Source organism: Equus asinus, chromosome 4 (assembly GCF_041296235.1).
Source record: "Equus asinus isolate D_3611 breed Donkey chromosome 4, EquAss-T2T_v2, whole genome shotgun sequence".
Lineage (NCBI taxonomy): Eukaryota > Metazoa > Chordata > Mammalia > Perissodactyla > Equidae > Equus > Equus asinus.
Window position 1 is genome coordinate 17440069 of NC_091793.1, and position 16236 is coordinate 17456304.

At 59.2% G+C, this 16236-nt stretch overlaps 1 protein-coding gene across 1 annotated transcript in view; it reads right to left on the reverse strand.

Annotated features, from left to right (window-relative positions):
- Positions 1-7054, reverse strand: part of ARHGAP8 (Rho GTPase activating protein 8) — a 60027-nt gene extending 52973 nt beyond the window's left edge. The window contains 1 exon segment of the mRNA XM_044778046.2: positions 6909-7054. The gene's annotated coding sequence lies outside the window, so the exon portion shown is untranslated.
- Between the last annotated feature and the right edge of the window lie 9182 nt (positions 7055-16236).

Consider the following 16236-nt stretch of genomic DNA (forward strand, 5'->3'; position numbering starts at 1 on the left):
AGGACCCCTCCCGCCCAGAACGGGCCTGGCGTGGGCGGGCCTCCAGGAATGCTGAGACCGAGGGCAAACACCCGGGTGGTACAGAAGGACTCTCTGTCCTCGCAGGGGCTTCACAGCCCCAGATCCACCCCCCCTTCCCCGGCTTCAAGTCCACACCCTTAGTACCTTCCTGAGCCCACCACCAGGCGCTTACCCTGGAGCCTCTGCCGGCCAGGGGTGGACACCAGGAGCCATCGGTGCCAGGAGGCCGCATGGCTGGAGTCACGGGCGGGAACGGGCGTGCCGCCACGGGGAGGTCATGCCAAAGAGACCTCAAATCACCCAACTCTTCCATCTACAATTCACGACAAAATGGTTTGTTGCCATAAAAATATACATGCACATGACACGGAGACCCTCACAGCGACCGTCTTGATGCCGCAGCTGCAACAAACCTTTGTCACCTGGGCAACAAGCACACATGTCACCAGGGTGGCGAGGTCCATGCAGGGTGGACGAGGCAGAGCGTGCGCTGTGGGGTCTGCGCCACCTGGGTCATCTCAGAAGGGGGCGTCTGACCAAGGCCTGGGGGGGTGGGGGGGGGCCGCCAGCATCATCCAGGCCGAGCCTGTATTTGACAGGGAGGCCCCGAGACCAGAGAGAGGGGGCTGGCACGGTCACAGCAGAGGCAGGGACATGCAGTCCAGGTGTGGGAGACACACAGCTCTTGCCGATGCTGAGAAGGGGTCACACTGAGCTGGGATTTTACTAACAGCACCTCATAAAAAGTAATCTTTGGGGCCAGCATGGTGGCGTAGTGGTTAAGTTTCAGCGCTCCACTTCTGCCGCCTGAGGTTTGTGGGTTCGAATCCCAGGTGTGGACCTACACACCACTCATGAAGCCATGCTGTGGCAGCATCCCACAGGTCTTAGCTCAGGGCCAATCTTCCTCACCAAAAAAAAAAAAAGTAATTTTCACCCTTTCATCTCAGACAGGTGACAAATTTATTGACACAGGCCCCTGCTACCCACTTGTCATCACAAACACCAGTGGGTCCCCGGCCCTGGTGAGAAGGCATGTGCAGACCATGTGTCCAGGAGGGAGGGCTGGAAGCCCCTGGAACCTGGGCACCACACCTGGGGGAGACGGCAGCAGCAAGATGCAAACGAGCTGGGACCTGCCACGACCCCGTCAGCGGCCCACCCGCCCCAGGCCCGGGCGGCCAGGCCCTCTGAGAGGGACGGGGTCTGTGAGGAGCTGCCGAGGCAGCGCCCTCCTGTGGTTCTTGCAGACACCAACACCGAGACTCACTCAGGGCTGTCCCCACGGCCTTCTGGGCAGACGAGGCCGCTCCCTCCCAGTACCCCGGCTGCCCTGCGGGGGTCCCCTGTCCCATGGAGCTGTGTCCCTGTCACCTGCACAGCCCTGCAGCACAAGGAGCTGGCGCGCCCCACATCCCAGGGCCCACCTGATCTAGGGGTAACCCTAGCTCCCTTTGCCAAGGGTATTGGGGAGGCCAAGCTGAGCCAAGCAGCACATGGCAATTTCCCTGGCCACAGGGATGGGCTCATTTAGGCCCGGGAGGCACCAGGAAGAGCTTTCGCAGTGCTTCGGGGAAAGAAGATCCCTTGCTGTCAAGAGAGGGCCACTGAAGGGGTCTCTCTACACAGCTGTGTATAAAGATGAGGACTGGAGTGGCTGTAGACAACTTGCTGCCCTCCTGAAGATCCAGCAGCCCACAAAAAGTGCAGGAAATGGCTAAGTCCTGATCAAGCCATACCTGACATCCGTCCCATCCCCAGGCCTTTTCGGCTGCATGGGCCAATAGATCCCCCTTGACTTTCGGTCCAGTTCAGAGTTGGGTTTTCTGTTAGTTATAGTCAAAAACGTCCTGATGCCTCCAGGAGGCCCTGCCCACCCCAGGCTAGGAGAGGGCTTCCTCTGGCTCCTGCAGCCTCAGCTCCGTCACAGCCTTCGTCAGCCAACACCACGGGTCTGTGTGTTCGTCCTGACCTATCGCCAAGGGCTCCCTGACAGCCAAGGCCATTTCTGACTCACGCCTGAGTCCCAGCCAGGCGAGGGCGGTGAGCAGGAGCTCGGCGGGCGTCTGTCGAATAAGAGAACAGACAAGGGGCACGCAGCAGAGCCCAGCACTGGAGGCCTTGCCGGCCGGGTCCCACCCACGCTCCCAGTCACTCCCACTGCCTGCCTCGCTCTCTCCCTTCTCCGCCACCCGAGCCTGCTCTGTCCCTGAAGAGGACACAGCTGGGGCCTCTGCCACAATCTGCAGCACCCACACTCAGACCTGCTGGCACGGGGACCCTGGGCCCTCTCCTCTCCTCCTTAAGGGACATGCAACCGTGTGCTCTCCACCCCAACTCTGCACTCCAATATCCCAGACACCTCCACACCTCCCATGAGCCCCTGAGTGCCAACAGCTTCCTGTGGTCCTTGGAATAAAATTCAACCCCCTACAAACCCCTGAAGGACTCTTTGTGGCCTGGCCATGCCGCCCCCCGGAACGCATCTCATACCACCTCCCCTCCACCCTATTCTCTCTGCTCCACGACACAGGTCTCTGGGTGCACCTCTAACACACCAAGCTGTTCCTGCCTCAGGGCCTTTGCACATGCTGTCCCTACTACCTGGAACGCACAGCTCCTGCAGGGAGTAACTGATCCATAAATAGTTTCTACTATGATCGTTGGCTCAAGTCCAATCCAGTCATTCAGTTGGATTCACGTCCACCTCCTCCCTGGCCTCGTTGGAAACTGCAGTGGGGTCCACAGGACCCAATAAACCCACCCTCTACCTTCAGATGCCTCTTTCCAGGGGGATCCTGTTATAGTCTAGCCAGGGCAAGGAGAGACTGTCCCTCAATGTGGCCGGAGAGAAAAGCACCCCAGGTCCCAGGGACGGTCAGGCCACTCTGTGCCTCCCAGAGCCGGACGGTTCTGATCCTCTCTGGGGCCCCACCCAGACCCCGGTACCTCTGCAGTGTGGGCCACCAGCCCCCAGGCAGCCGCCGTGAGAGAGCAAAGGATGCAGAGTCAGAGGACGGGTGCCAGCCCGGGTCACCCCCACTCACGGTGCCTCCCGGTGAGGCTGGTTGGCCCCTCTCAGACCCACCCCCTCGTCTGCGAGATGGGCACAGCCCCACCGCCAGCACCAGACGAGGACAGGAGACAGTGACAGGCAGGACCTCACGCTGCAAGGTGGGCCCACCCACAGACAAGGCAGGCAGGGGAGGGTCGAGGCGGATGGAGGCCAAGCACAAGCCTCTCCTACAGGGGAGTGGCCGCGGGGGCCTGGGGACCGACGCCGCGTGCATAGACCATGTTTGGATCCTGATGAAAAACAATCATTAAAGAAAAACCTAAAGGAAATTTTGATATTGGAGGCAATTGGGAATCCAAATACACTTGGATTTCCAGGAGTTACTGTTACTTGTTTTAAGTGTGATAATAATATCGTGGTCACGTTATAAAGAGGGATTCACACAGCAACATCCGCGGAGCATGAGGGCTGCAAACTGCTTTAAAATAATGCGGGAGTAAGAAAGTGAGATGGGGCGAGAGGGTGGGGGTCAGCGGGGGGGAGGTTTGTGAGCAGATGGGGGCCTGGGGGTGAGCAAGTGGGGGTGAGCGGGTGGGGGCCTGGGGGTGAGCAGGAGTGGGCAGCAGGAGGGGGCAGCCGCAGGGCCAGCCAAGGCCGGGGGGCAGCTTGGCATGGCTGCCGCTGGGACATCCGCTTACTTTTGAACATCTGAAATTCTCCATAAGCAAAACCAGAAACGCAGAAAGCAGCCCCGCCCCGTAAAACGCACGGTGCCACAGCACAGAGCCAACGTGGTGGCCGGAAGCGTCAGGGCCATGGCTGGGGCAGGGAACCCCAAGAACCTGAGAGAGCCGCAGGCCTGGAGAGGGGCCCGCAGGGCGCGTGGCCACAGCGCTTCCCACCCAGCCGACCCGACCGGGCCTCCTGGCCTTCCTGCAGATAAGAACATGGGCGGCCCTCCCACCGCACCCCTCCCCAGGGTTTCTTTTGCTTGTTTGAATTTTATGACCAGGTGGGGGAAGGGAGGGGACGGCTTCCCAGAAGTTTCTGGACTCCTGACCAGTCAAACCAGTTCCTTCTGACGGACAGTCATTGGCCTCCAACTGAAAAAGGACTTCCGGCTGCCCTGCCCCGTCAGGGATCATGAAGAAAGTGAAAGAAAGTAACTCATTTGATTTTCCCGATAACCCTATGAGAGGTAGTAACACTGTCCGGATCTTACAGATGGGGAAAGCAAGGCACTGAGTGCCTACAAACTCAAGGTCACACGGCCAGGGGTTGGGAGTAGGGGGGCCTCCAGGGCCAGCTGTTGAGCACCGCCCGCCAGGTCCCTCCCCGGAGCCTCAGGTGCCCTCGTGAGAGGAGAGAGCACGGCCAGGCCTCAGTGGGGCTCCGCCTTCCAGGGACCCAGAAACCCGGCTGGTGGCCAGGGCGGTCCCAGAGCAGTGTGCTCGCGGGCGGCCGAGTCCCACATGGGCATCTTCAAGGACACCCCACTCCCACAGTGCCGGGCCGAAGGGCTCCCCTCAAATGTGCCTGGGGAGGCCGGAGCCTCTGGACACGCGTGGCGCATCTCCCCCAGCATCCATCCTCGTCCAAGGATGGAGGGAGAAGTTAGCTGCGTGTACCCCACGCCAACCCACACAGACCCAAGGGGCAGGCCCAGCAGGCTCCAGGCATCTCCACCCTCGGTGCCCAGGGAGGAGGCACAGCCGGTGGGGGCCTGCACGCTGCAGCCACAGCGCAGCTGGCGTCGAGGCCTGGCTCTCACTCGCTGGCCGCGTGACCTCGGGAAGTCAGCCAACCCTCCCCGTCTCAGGTTCCTCATCTGTAAAAGTAACAGTCTCGGCCTCACGGGCTGCGCGACGAGGAGGGAGACGTGCAAGCGTGAAGTTGGGGCTGGACAGCCGCTGGGGACAGCGACCTGGACCATTCTGGGGAAGGATGGCCGACAGGGTCATTTTACAGGTCAGTAGCTGAAGCCCCGAGAAGGAGAGTGACCTGCTCAAAAACTAGCTCTCCGACTCCTTTGATGGCTCTTTCTCACCCTCCTGCGGCCTCCGTGCCTCAGTTTCCCCACCAATGAGAGAGGGCAAAATCAGGGACTGGGATGGGTTTTAAATGTGGTGAAAGATCCGCATGTGAGGCCCTCCCGGGTGGCCTGAGCTCTGGCTGTCCTCGACCGGAAGCCACCGCTGACGGCGTGCCCATGACGGGCTGGGCCTGGGACGAGCTTGTTAGACGCCGTACATCCAAGGATGTTTAGTTAAGGAAGTTTCCAGACCTTAGACCATCTCACTGAGGTCAAATTTCAATGACTCAATGACGTTATTCAAGTAAATTCCTATCCACTCCACCATCAGGTCCCCGTGGCGACTTCCACCCCTGACACGTGAATTATCCCAGCCACCTGCAGTCCCCCAGCCTCCGTGTGACCTCAACATGCCAAGCCCTTCACTGCCCACCTCCTCTCACCCATCCTTCAGCTCAACAGTCGTCTCCTCCAGGAAGCCCTCCTCCCATAAGCTCGGGCTTCCGTCTATCACACAGTCACCAGACTCTGTGGGCAAGGAGAGGGCGGGTGGCTGTCCACAAGGACGAGCGGGGCTCAGGCCGGTGTCCCGTGTCCCTCTGCACCCCCGTCCCTGCCCTGGTGCTGGTTTGAGGAGTGGTTATTCACTGCATCAACAGGGGAACTCACAAACAAGATCCTAAACCTGCCAACAGAGACGGAGGAAGGATGCTCACTCTGGAGTCTGGATTCTGAGTTCTGGCCTGGAAAAATGGCAACATTGTGGCAACTCACAGACAAGGGGAAGCTGCAGCCCAGGGCTCTCTGGACCCCACACAGCCTCTGACTAGACCTCAAGGCCTGCTGCCCCCACAGCCAAGGCCACGTGCCGGCTGCCAACAAGCATCACAGGCACCCCTCCCCTCCGGCCAGATCCTTCGTCTGAGGCCCAGGCGGTGGGGACGCCCAGCCAGCACCCACACCTGGCTCCAGGATTCTCAGGGGCCCGGGCCAGCGTTGGAGGACAGGGAGAGCAGCCAGGGCCGCTCCCCTAACTGGCGATTCCGCGGGCTAATTAGCCCTGTAAGTTAAGTCTCCGGCCTACTAACCCTCGGGGCTTCCATCCCCTGTGCGCTGCAGGGGCCAGCAGCCCCGCTGAGCCCCCGAGTTTAAATTAGCGCAGCACCTGCCCTGCCTCAGTTTCTCATCTGTGAAGCAGGACCGATGCTTCCAAGCCCCCTCAGGTTCAGGGTGAGGGAGCTGATGTGCCCGTACCCTGGGTGACCCCGCATCGGAGACCCCGAATTAGGGGAAGAAAAGGGGGGACAAGCGAAAGTTTGATCTGAGACAGCCCAGCTCAACCAGACCAAAACAGGAAAACACAGGGAGAGAAGTCTGGGGGGAAGGAGGGGGTGCAGGGAGAGGGGGGAGGGAGGAAGCGGGAGGAGGGAGAGGAGGGGGATGCAGGGGGGGAGGGAGGGGGCAGGAGGAGGGAGAGAAGGGGATGCGGGGGGGGAGGGGGGCGGGAGGAGGGAGAGACGGGGAAGGGGGGAGGGAGAGAAGGGGGATGCAGGGACGCGGGAGGGAGGGGGCGGGAGGAGGGAGAGACGGGGGTGCAGGGGGGAGGGAGAGAAGGGGGATGCAGGGACGGGGGAGGGAGGGGGTGGGAGGAGGGAGAGAAGGGGAAGGGGGTGCAGGGACAGAGGGCGGGGGGACCCAGGGAGGGGAGACGGGCGGGCGCAGTGGGAGAGGAGCCGCCCTCGGGGAAAACCGGGTAGGGTGGGGCCGGGGAAGGGGACCCGGCCGGGCGGGCGGGAGCGGGGACCAGGACCGCGCCCGTCTCTGCCTCGCGTCACCCACCTGCCAAGGGGCCCGTCCGGCCCACGGCCTCGGAGCCCGCGCGGCGCCTCCCTCGGGCCCAGGCGGGCGCCCTCCCGTTGACACCAGCCTCACCTGGCCGCCGCTCACCTGAGGCTCACCTGGGCTCCGCTGGGCCCGCCTCCCCTGGCCCCGCCCCTGGCCCGCGCTACGTCCCGGGGGGCGGGGTCTCGGCGGGGACGGGGCGGGGCACCGGTGGCCCCGCCTGGTGGGCGGGGAGGGTGGAGCATGCGCGCTCGGAGGCCCTCGCCGAGCCCCCATCCGCACAGCCACGGGGGCCGCCTCTCTCGTGTCCGCCTTTCCAGGCTGTGCGCGGTGAGGCTGGCGGGGGCGAGACTGGCGAGGCGTCGAGAGGAAACTTTCATTCAATAGGTTCCCCCAGAGCATCCTCTGGGCCGGGTGCTGACTTCGCAGGACTGTGGCGGGGCCCCTACGGTGGGCTGAGAACCCCACAGTCCCAGAAGCGGCCCTGACCCAGGCTGAGGAGCAAGGAGGGCTTCCTGGAGGAGGGGGTGTGACCAAGCCTGGGGTCATTCAGGGCCCAGCGCTGCATTTCTATGCGTGGGCACAGTCACTGTCCCCGCCTTGAGGCAGGGGTCATATGATCAGGAAGACCCAGGCAGGGGGCTGGATACCCCTGGAGGTGTCGTTGTGGGACCCTGGCCCCAGGCAGGAGGATGACTGCTCCCCCAATATTGTCGCATCGCAGTTCAGGGAGCAGCTCAGTGAGGGGGAGTCCACGGATGGGCTTACATCAGGTGGGATCCATGGCCCACCCTTCTGGCTGCACCGCTCAGTGTCCTGGCTGCCTCCTGCCAGGATCACTTCCCTGATCCCCCTGATCCCTGAAGGTCCACACCGAGTGCCGGGTCTGCACCACTTCCCTCCACACTCACTCCCCAGCCTCCTGCTGTCACTACGGCCCACACCCTGATGGTCCACAACTAATACCTCCCCTCCTCCGGACCCCTGCCTCCGCTGCCCACATGGAGACCTCAGCAGGCAGCTCAAGCTCCATGCGTCCACACCGGGCCCTCCCCTGGGCTGCCCGTCCTGCTCTCCACCGGCCCCATCCACACCTTTGGGGTCATCCTTGGCTCCTGTCCTCTTGCATCCCATGTGTGGTCCCTCAGCCAGCCCTGACGGCTCTTCCTTCAAAATTCGTCACAATGCCACCGCTTCTCTCCAACCTGTTGACACGAATAATCCATAATCAATCCATAAATCAAAGTTGGGGTGCGTTTATTATGAGCCAGGTCTGAGGACTAGCCCAGGGCCTTCACTCCCCAAGGAAGGAAGGGCCCCGAAGAAGCAGGGTGGACAGAGTGGTTACATATCGTCGCGGAACAAAGAGCATCCACCACATATGATAGGAATGTCCCTTTTACAACTGTCACGAGACCCTCAGCTGGCACAGCAGGTCGGGGTCAGCAGGTCAGTGGTGACAAGGTGAGCAGAGCAGGTGGGTAATCAATCCTTAGTTTCTAGGAAGAGATGCTTATCCTTAAGGGAATGCTGATACAGGGAAGCTGCATCCCTCTCTTTAAGGGCATCATCTTGGCTTTGGGACATCGTGAATGTTTAAAGCAGATGTACGATGTATGTGGGGCCGGCCCCATGGCCGAGTAGTTAAGTTCGCTCGCTCCGCTTCAGTGGCCCAGGATTTTGCTGGTTCGGATCCTGGGCGCGGACGTGGCACCGCTCATCAGGCCACATTGAGGCAGCGTCCCACGTGCCACAAATAGAGGCACTTGCATCTAGAATATACAACTCTGTATGGCGGGGAGGGGAGTGGCGCTTTGGGGAGAAGGAAGGAAAAAGGATTGACAACAGATGTTAGCTCAGGTGCCAATCTTGAAAGAAAGAAAAAAAAGATGTACGATGCCTGCCCAACAGGCCACGTCAGGCCCTTTTGGAGAAACAAGGTCAGGCCGGATTAGTTTAAACCAAGTGGCTTCCTCATACTCCAATATGTCCTATTGCTTGTCATTTGTTTATCAGTCCGCACTGGTCCGAGTGGTCCAGGCCACCAGCACCTCAGGCGGCTCAGCGCAGCAGCCTCCCAGCCATTCTCCCTGAGCTGCCCTCGGTCCCTTCAGTGTGTGTCCACACAGCGGCTGGGGGATGCTTTCACGAGATCCCTGCTCGAGTGTCCTTCTCCCTCCGGTTCTTCCGGGGGTGGAGGTGGAGGGGCGCGAGCATCTCCACGATCCCAGGCTGGGTTGTGTGGAAGGTGGCGTGGCTGCTGGCAGCTCTGGGGTCACGTGTGGCGGGCTCTGTGGTCCCCAGCAGCCAGTGCACAGATGCCAAGATAATCAGGTGTACTGACCCCTCTCCACCTCCAGAGAGGGGATCTGATTGCAGAGGCCACTCGGCATAGCATCACTGCTCTGCCACAGCAATTGGTTCAGGTTTTGGGAGTAACTGGGCCCAATCCAACCACACAGGCCTTCACCAGGCCACGGTGAGCAGCTCAGGCCAAGCCAGTCAGCGCCACGTGCTGGACTTTGCCTGGAAGCTTGGGGAAGAGAAAATCCTGCTCCCTCCTTTTCTCTCCCCCAACCTAGATGGGGAAGCTTGGTGCGCCAGGGACACCAGGCAGCCATGCTGTGACCACAAAGAGATCTAGGCTTAGGACAAAGCAGAGATGGCAAGGAACTGGGTCCTTGGTGTCATTGCAGAGCCCCTGGATCAAACCCACCCTGAGGCTTGCCCTATTTCCAGACTTTCTCGTTAAATGTGCCAATGATTTCTCTTATGGTTTAAACTACTTTCAGTTTTCTATTTCTTACAACCAAAAGTATCCTCTGATAAAATATGCTTATACTTTTTAATCAAATTACAAAGCACTAGCAAAAAAAAAAAAAACCCCAGGGAAGGCCTCTGATTGGCTGAGCCTGAGATACATAACCATTCCAGAAATGGAAAGAGTTAGACCAAAACTTTGTTCTCCCCAAAGACAAGACAATAGCTCCCCCCTCCCACCCGTTTTGCTAATGATAACCATGAAATAGGCGAATATGGGGTAGTATTCATGGGGACCAGCCCCTGGCACTAGATGCTAGCTGTTACCATTCCGTGGCAGGCTGGCACCACGAGGCCCTGTCCTCCCCTCGGTGTCCCCAGGGCCTGGCCCTGCATCCAGCACATGGTAGGTACTATCCCCAGACATTGTGAATGGCTGGCTCACCTCGGTTTCATTCTCCCATTGCCCAAGCCGCTGCCTTTTTCTGTGCAGAGAACTGGTGCCCGTCCCAGCCCGGGGTCTCTTCAACTCACACAGCTCGCTTGCACGTTGCGATTTTGTACCTTCCTTGCTCCCAAAGGGCTTGAGGTGGCGCGAAGGTGGAGGGAACCGTGGGGCCAGCTTCTAACACATGTGCACATCCCAGCGCCTGGGTGGGTCAGGACGGGGCCTTTTTCTAAGTGGAAACTCTTCCTTTTCCACACGAGACGGGGAGACCCGGGGATGCCTGAGGCCCGTGAAGCACACGCTTGCTCGGTTTGGCCAGTACTTCCAGCTGGTGTCTTTTCCTTTCATGGAATGTGCAAACATCTTTTTTAATATCCGTGTAAGATCTGTCTCTCACGAAAGAGGACTTGCAGGTTTTCTGTTTTAAAAATGCGACTTTGGACAGAAGCAAGAGGAGCCCCCAGTTGGTGCACGGCTGGCAGCGTGATTTCACGGTGTGGAGAGATGGGGGAGCGCCACCCTCCTCGCATTCGTGTTTTGTGAAAACTCCTACAGGTTCCACGCCCACAGCCTAGTGACACTGAAGCACGGACCGCAGAGCCGTAAGGCAGGACGACTGTAGCAAAGGATGCGGGGCGCTTCCCATTCATAACAAAAGGCACGGAACGTAAAGGAACCGTAATCCTGGGCCGGCCACCCTCTTTGAGCTTTTTTCTCCTGTTTTCCCCAAGCTCCTCTAATCAGTAACCCACCAGTTTTCCTTTTGTTGCTGTAACAATAACTCCTTGCATTTCCAATGCTTTGCAATAGAAGAGAAAGAATAATAATGCAAAATGAAGGCATTAGTCGGGATGGCATTATTCCCAGCTTTATTAAATTTGCTCTTACAAATGTTGAAGTCGGAGAGTTGGTCCTCCCCACCAGCGCAAATTCCACATTAATAAGCCCTGGGGGAGGGAGAGCTGGAAGGAAGGAGGAAATAAAGATTCCGGTTCCCAGGTCTGGGACTTCCCATTTGTTTTTTCCTAAATTGATTTTCCCTGCCAGCAGCTGGAGCCAAGACTTGGTCTGCTTTGAACCTTATTAAACTGTGAAACCTGAATGTCCCCGCTGAGTGTGGGCGTGACAGCCAGGCTGAGCCGGAAAGAGATCACGTGCCAGGACCTGGGAGCCAGCGAGCCAGCGCGGTAAGGGGCTTGCTTTCTGCCGTGCAGCCAGCCAGGGCCCCCGGCCACACCTTCTGGTGCCCGCCCTCCCGTCATGTGCCCCGGACTGTGTTTTAGGGCAAATGCATTCGGCTGTTGGCGCTGACTGCACACTGAGTACAACCGCGTGCGGACTCCGCGACGTTTTCTGGGATTGTTTGCACCTAATTATTGAAACCTTTTTGACTTGTGACTGAGCAGGCCATGCTCTTGATGCCCTACTTGACCTCGGGGTGGGACATTGGCCATGTACTCACGCACCTGCACCTTGCAAGCGCCCTTGCCAGACTGGGGTTCCCCGCCTTCCTAGTCTTTCAACCCAAAGTGGCCAGAAAACGGGTTTACCCAGCCTCTTCTGCAACCAGGGCCCAGACAGTGACTTAGGCGCCACCACTGTGACATGCACCCTAAGGGACGAGGTGGCCCTGGACTTTATTATGCTGGAGAGGGCAGATGGACAATGTTCAGCTTGGGGGGTGCAGGAGGCTGCAGTGGCAACAAAGCTAAGTGCCTGGGACACAACTGGTATCCATGTTGGTGGCAGTTGTGGGTTCGGTTCAGTGCAATTGGAGCATGCCTGTGTGGTGGGAGCATCTCTGTACAACGGGAGTGTCCCTGTGCCATGGCAACATCTCTGTGCAGTGGGAGCACCTCCGTGTGGTGGGAGCATCTCAGTGCACTGGGAGCACCTCTGTGCAGTGGGAGCATCCTCATGAGGTGGGAGCATCTCCGTGCAGTGGAGCATCCTCATGAGGTGGGTGCATCTCTGTGTGGTGGCAGCATCCTCATGAGGTGGGAGCATCTCCGTGCAGTGGAGCATCCTCGTGAGGTGGGAGCATCCCCATGAGGCGGGAACATCCCTGTGTGGTGGCTGCAGTAGTGGCTGTTTTTCCATCAGGCCTGTCCTGTGGGTGGTTGGAAGCACTGTTCCTGGAAGGATCTTCATCTCAACATTGGCTCTCCCACCTCCTGACAACTCTGGTCTCTCCCCAAATCCTCGAATAAACTCTTTCTCTGTAACCAGCCAGAATCTGCTCCCGTTGCTTGCAAATAAGAGCTGTGCCTGATCTTATATCCTCCCGTCTTACGTCTGCTCCGCCACAAACACAGGCTGACAGAAATCCCCACGGTGGGAAGAGAAATGTCAGCATGAGAAACTCTTCTTGTGCTGATGATATTTTACATTTTTAGAGCTTTTTACAGCCTGTTAAAGCAGTTCTGAGCTCTCTACAAACACATGAATCACTGAGAAGGGTTGTTGGGGGTAAGACCATCAGTTCATTATTAAGCCCTTATCACCTTTAGGTCAAAACCCGTTAAGTAGTTGTCAGAGCTTCTGCATCAGGGAGCCGGGGTCTAGCAGTTCACAGCCTCGCAGCTCCTGCTCTGCGGGTGTCCACAATGCACAGAAGCAAAGAAATATCACCAGTCAGAGTTCTGTATCTGGAAAGATCCTTGCTACAGATGGGGAAACTGAGGATGAGTGACTTGTCCAATATGACACAGCAAGGTAGTGACCAGTTCAGGATGAGAACCCAGGGTCCTGGCTCTGCCCGTGAGGGGTCCGCAATACACATACATATATGAACTGTGACATCCCGGTCGCACCCTCCCCCGCTCACGGACCGCCTTCCTCTAGAGCAGTCGGCAAAGAGCGCTGATGCTGCAGTAACAGACGCCCCCGGTCTCAGGGGCTCACAGGGACTTCGGTCTCCTTCTCCTTCACGCTGTGCGTCTGCAGCCCCCCCGAGGCCCTGCCTGCTGGAGAAATGCAGGGTCTCCACCTAGCAATGAAATGCTCCAGCCCCAAAGGGCCCCGTCCTTTCTGCTCCGAACTCATTGGCCAGAGCTGATCACAGCACCCCACCCAGCCACGAGGACCCAGGGGTGTGGGTCTGGCCTCAGCCCCGGCACCCCCCACCCTACTTTCTGTCTCTGTGGATTCAGCTCCTCTAGGGACCTCATGGGGTATTTGCCCTTTTGTGACTGGCTTGTTTCACTCAGCCTGATGTCCTCAAGATTCGTCCATGTAGCATGTGACAGGATTTCCATCCTTTTGAAGGTTGAATAATATCCCATTGTGTGGATAGACCACATTTTGTTTATCCATCCATCCGTCCATCGGTGGACGTGTGGGTTGCTTCCCCTCTTTGGCTGTTGTGAATTGTGCCGCTCTGAACATGGGTGCACAAGTGACTCTTGGCGTCCCTGCTTTCAGGGTTTTAGGTACACACTCAGAAGTCTTTCTCTTTAAATTATAAGCCAAATATTATTTTCTTGCTCAAGTGGAAAATTACAAATGAGTCCAAACTTTAGTGGGCACACCCCTCGCACACCCCACGCTCTGGCCTTTCTCTCTTATTCTGGAGTCTCCCTTCTTTCCTCAGGGGACTGGAGGGACCTCCTCTGCCGCAGGCCCCTCCACCACCGGGCGGGAAGCCTTTTCTCCCTGCCCAGAGCACACGATCTCCTCCCACCTGGGATCCCGGGGCCTCAGCCTGCCCAGCGGGACCTTCCCGAAAACCACAGTTAGTCCTTCCAGAGACGAACACCACAGGCGGCAAAGTGGGTGCCCCAGAGGCCAAGGGCGTCTCCTCTGAGGTCTCCTGCCAGTGGGTGACTGTGATGGAGCGTGGGCACATGCACACAGGACCCGAAATAAATGTTAATGCTCAGAAGGGGTGCAGTCAAGGCACCAGGAAGGCTGCAGTGACCACCCCGCTGGGTTTTCCTAAATGCCACCTCTCCAGCAGACCCCGCCCCAGTGGCGTGGAGGCTCCCGTGACCAGGCTGGGCTCCTGGCCCCCGTGGTGACCCTCCAGCTTCCAGGACGGGCCTGGGGTCTTGCTGCCTGAGGAAGGGGCCCATCGCCCAGCAGGCTGCTATGGAGTATGTTGTGAACCCAAATCCATATGGTGAAGCCCTGATGCCCCTGTGGCTGTGCTTGGAGATGGGGCCTCAAAGGAAGGAATTACGGTCAAATGAGGTCATAGGGGTGGGGCCCTGATCCTCCAGGACCAGCCCTATAGGCAGAGACATGAGAGAGTTCTCTCTCGGCCAGGTGAGGACACAGAGGGAAGCTGGCCATGTGCCAGCCGGAAGAGAGCCCTCTCCAGACCCCAAGGATGCTGGTACCCCCATCTTGGACTTCCGGCCTCCAGATCTGTGAGAAATAATGGCTGTCGCTTAAGCCCCTGTCTGTGGTATTTGTTACGGCAGCCTGAGTGGAGGGAGACAGCGCCAGCAGAGGCAGAGGGTGCCTCCGAGGACCGCTCTCCACATCCTCCGTCAGACAGTGTTTGGAGGAGGGCCCTCGGGGGACGGGAGGAGGCCAGAGGATTCATGACCCTCCTGTGCAAGAACCCGCCAGGGGTGGGACAGGGAGCCCCCTCTCCCAGGGCCGTGCATGTGTGTGAGTGTGTGTGTGGGGGAGGGATGAGCCTGAACAGCCCAGACCCTGGCAAATGCACCCAGGCCACATTGGGGATGAGCCAGTGGCCTTCCCTCCCCACTGCAAGGGTCCAGAACTGGAGCTGGTGGAGGGAAGGGCCGCCTCGGGCCTCCGGGCAGCGATTGAGGCAGGCGAGGGGAGCACGGTTTCTGCAGTGCGTGGACAGGCCCCGGCCGTGGAGGGGACTCGGGTGAGTGGCCCTCCTGGGGGGCCTCCAGCATTTCCTCTCCCTGTCATGGCAGCAGCAGCTGGGGCGGGGGTTGGGCCTCCCATTCCAGGAGGTCACCTGAGTTCCAGCTCCCTGCGCCCCAGCAGCAGGTGGCCAGGGGGCCTGTCCTGACCCTTTGGACATGAGATCAGGGGCCTCCCACGGTCTCAAGGGATGGCTGCTTCCAGGCCCGGGGGTGATTGATTCTGGAACTCCTGCGGGGTGGGGGGAACTGGCTGTTGGGGTGTGTGTGTGTGTGTGTCTCTGGGACCCATATCCTTGGGAGCACAGGTCCTCAGTGACACGAAAGCGATGAAAATCGGGTGTAAGGCTGAGAGGGGAGGTTGCCCAGCCCCTGTGCGGGATGAGAGCTGGTGGCACCGGCCTTCTCCCACGGTTGGGCCACCAGGAGCAGCAGCGGCGGCGGCAGCTGAAGGGGAACTTGGCAGCCTGAGCACAGGATCCCCAAGTTTTGAATAGACTGAGAAGTAGACACCCACGGGGGCCTGAGACCTGAGGCCCCAAGGGCCACCTGCTCCTCCATGTCCCTGCCCTGCCCCCCCAGGTGCTGAGCTCCAGGAAGATGGGGGCGGGGGTGGGGTCACAGGGAGCCGAGCCCACCCACAGGCAGTGCTAGGGCTGGTGAACTAGGCCGGGGGCTCTTCCTGGGGGCAGGCAAGGAGACAGGGCAGCCCCCAAAGTGCTCCTGGATGCTGAGCGAGGCCGGGGGACAGGCAGCCCTCCCAGCATCAGCACCCAGGACAGATCCCGAGCACGGAGGAGGGCCCTTGGGGTGCTGGGGTGCTGGAGGAGGAAGGGGGACCCTGGGGGAGGAAGTCAGCCTCTGACAGCCGCTCAGGGGCGGGCAGCAGGCCAAGGACCACAAGCAGATTCACGGACGTGCAGGCCAACGGTGTGCCCAGTTCACCTGCACAGCTTTGAGGACATGCCAGTTACAACTGTGCAAGTGGCCCCCGCCCACCACGTGTAGACGATGCGTTGGCAGCATTTCCTGTTGTAAAATGAAGCCGCAGAGAATATCCATGTCATTTTAAACTGAAGACTGGGGTCAGATAAACGAAACAGGAGATGAGGCAGGGCCTGGAGACGAGTTAAGATATTACATCATTTTGGTTTATCTTTTCCAAGAAGAAAACATAGGCTACACCCAGCCTGGCCTTCTTTTTTCTAGAATCCTCCTCTGTGATTCAGCTCATCCTACAGACACCTGCCGGCCACCCTCTGAGCCAGGC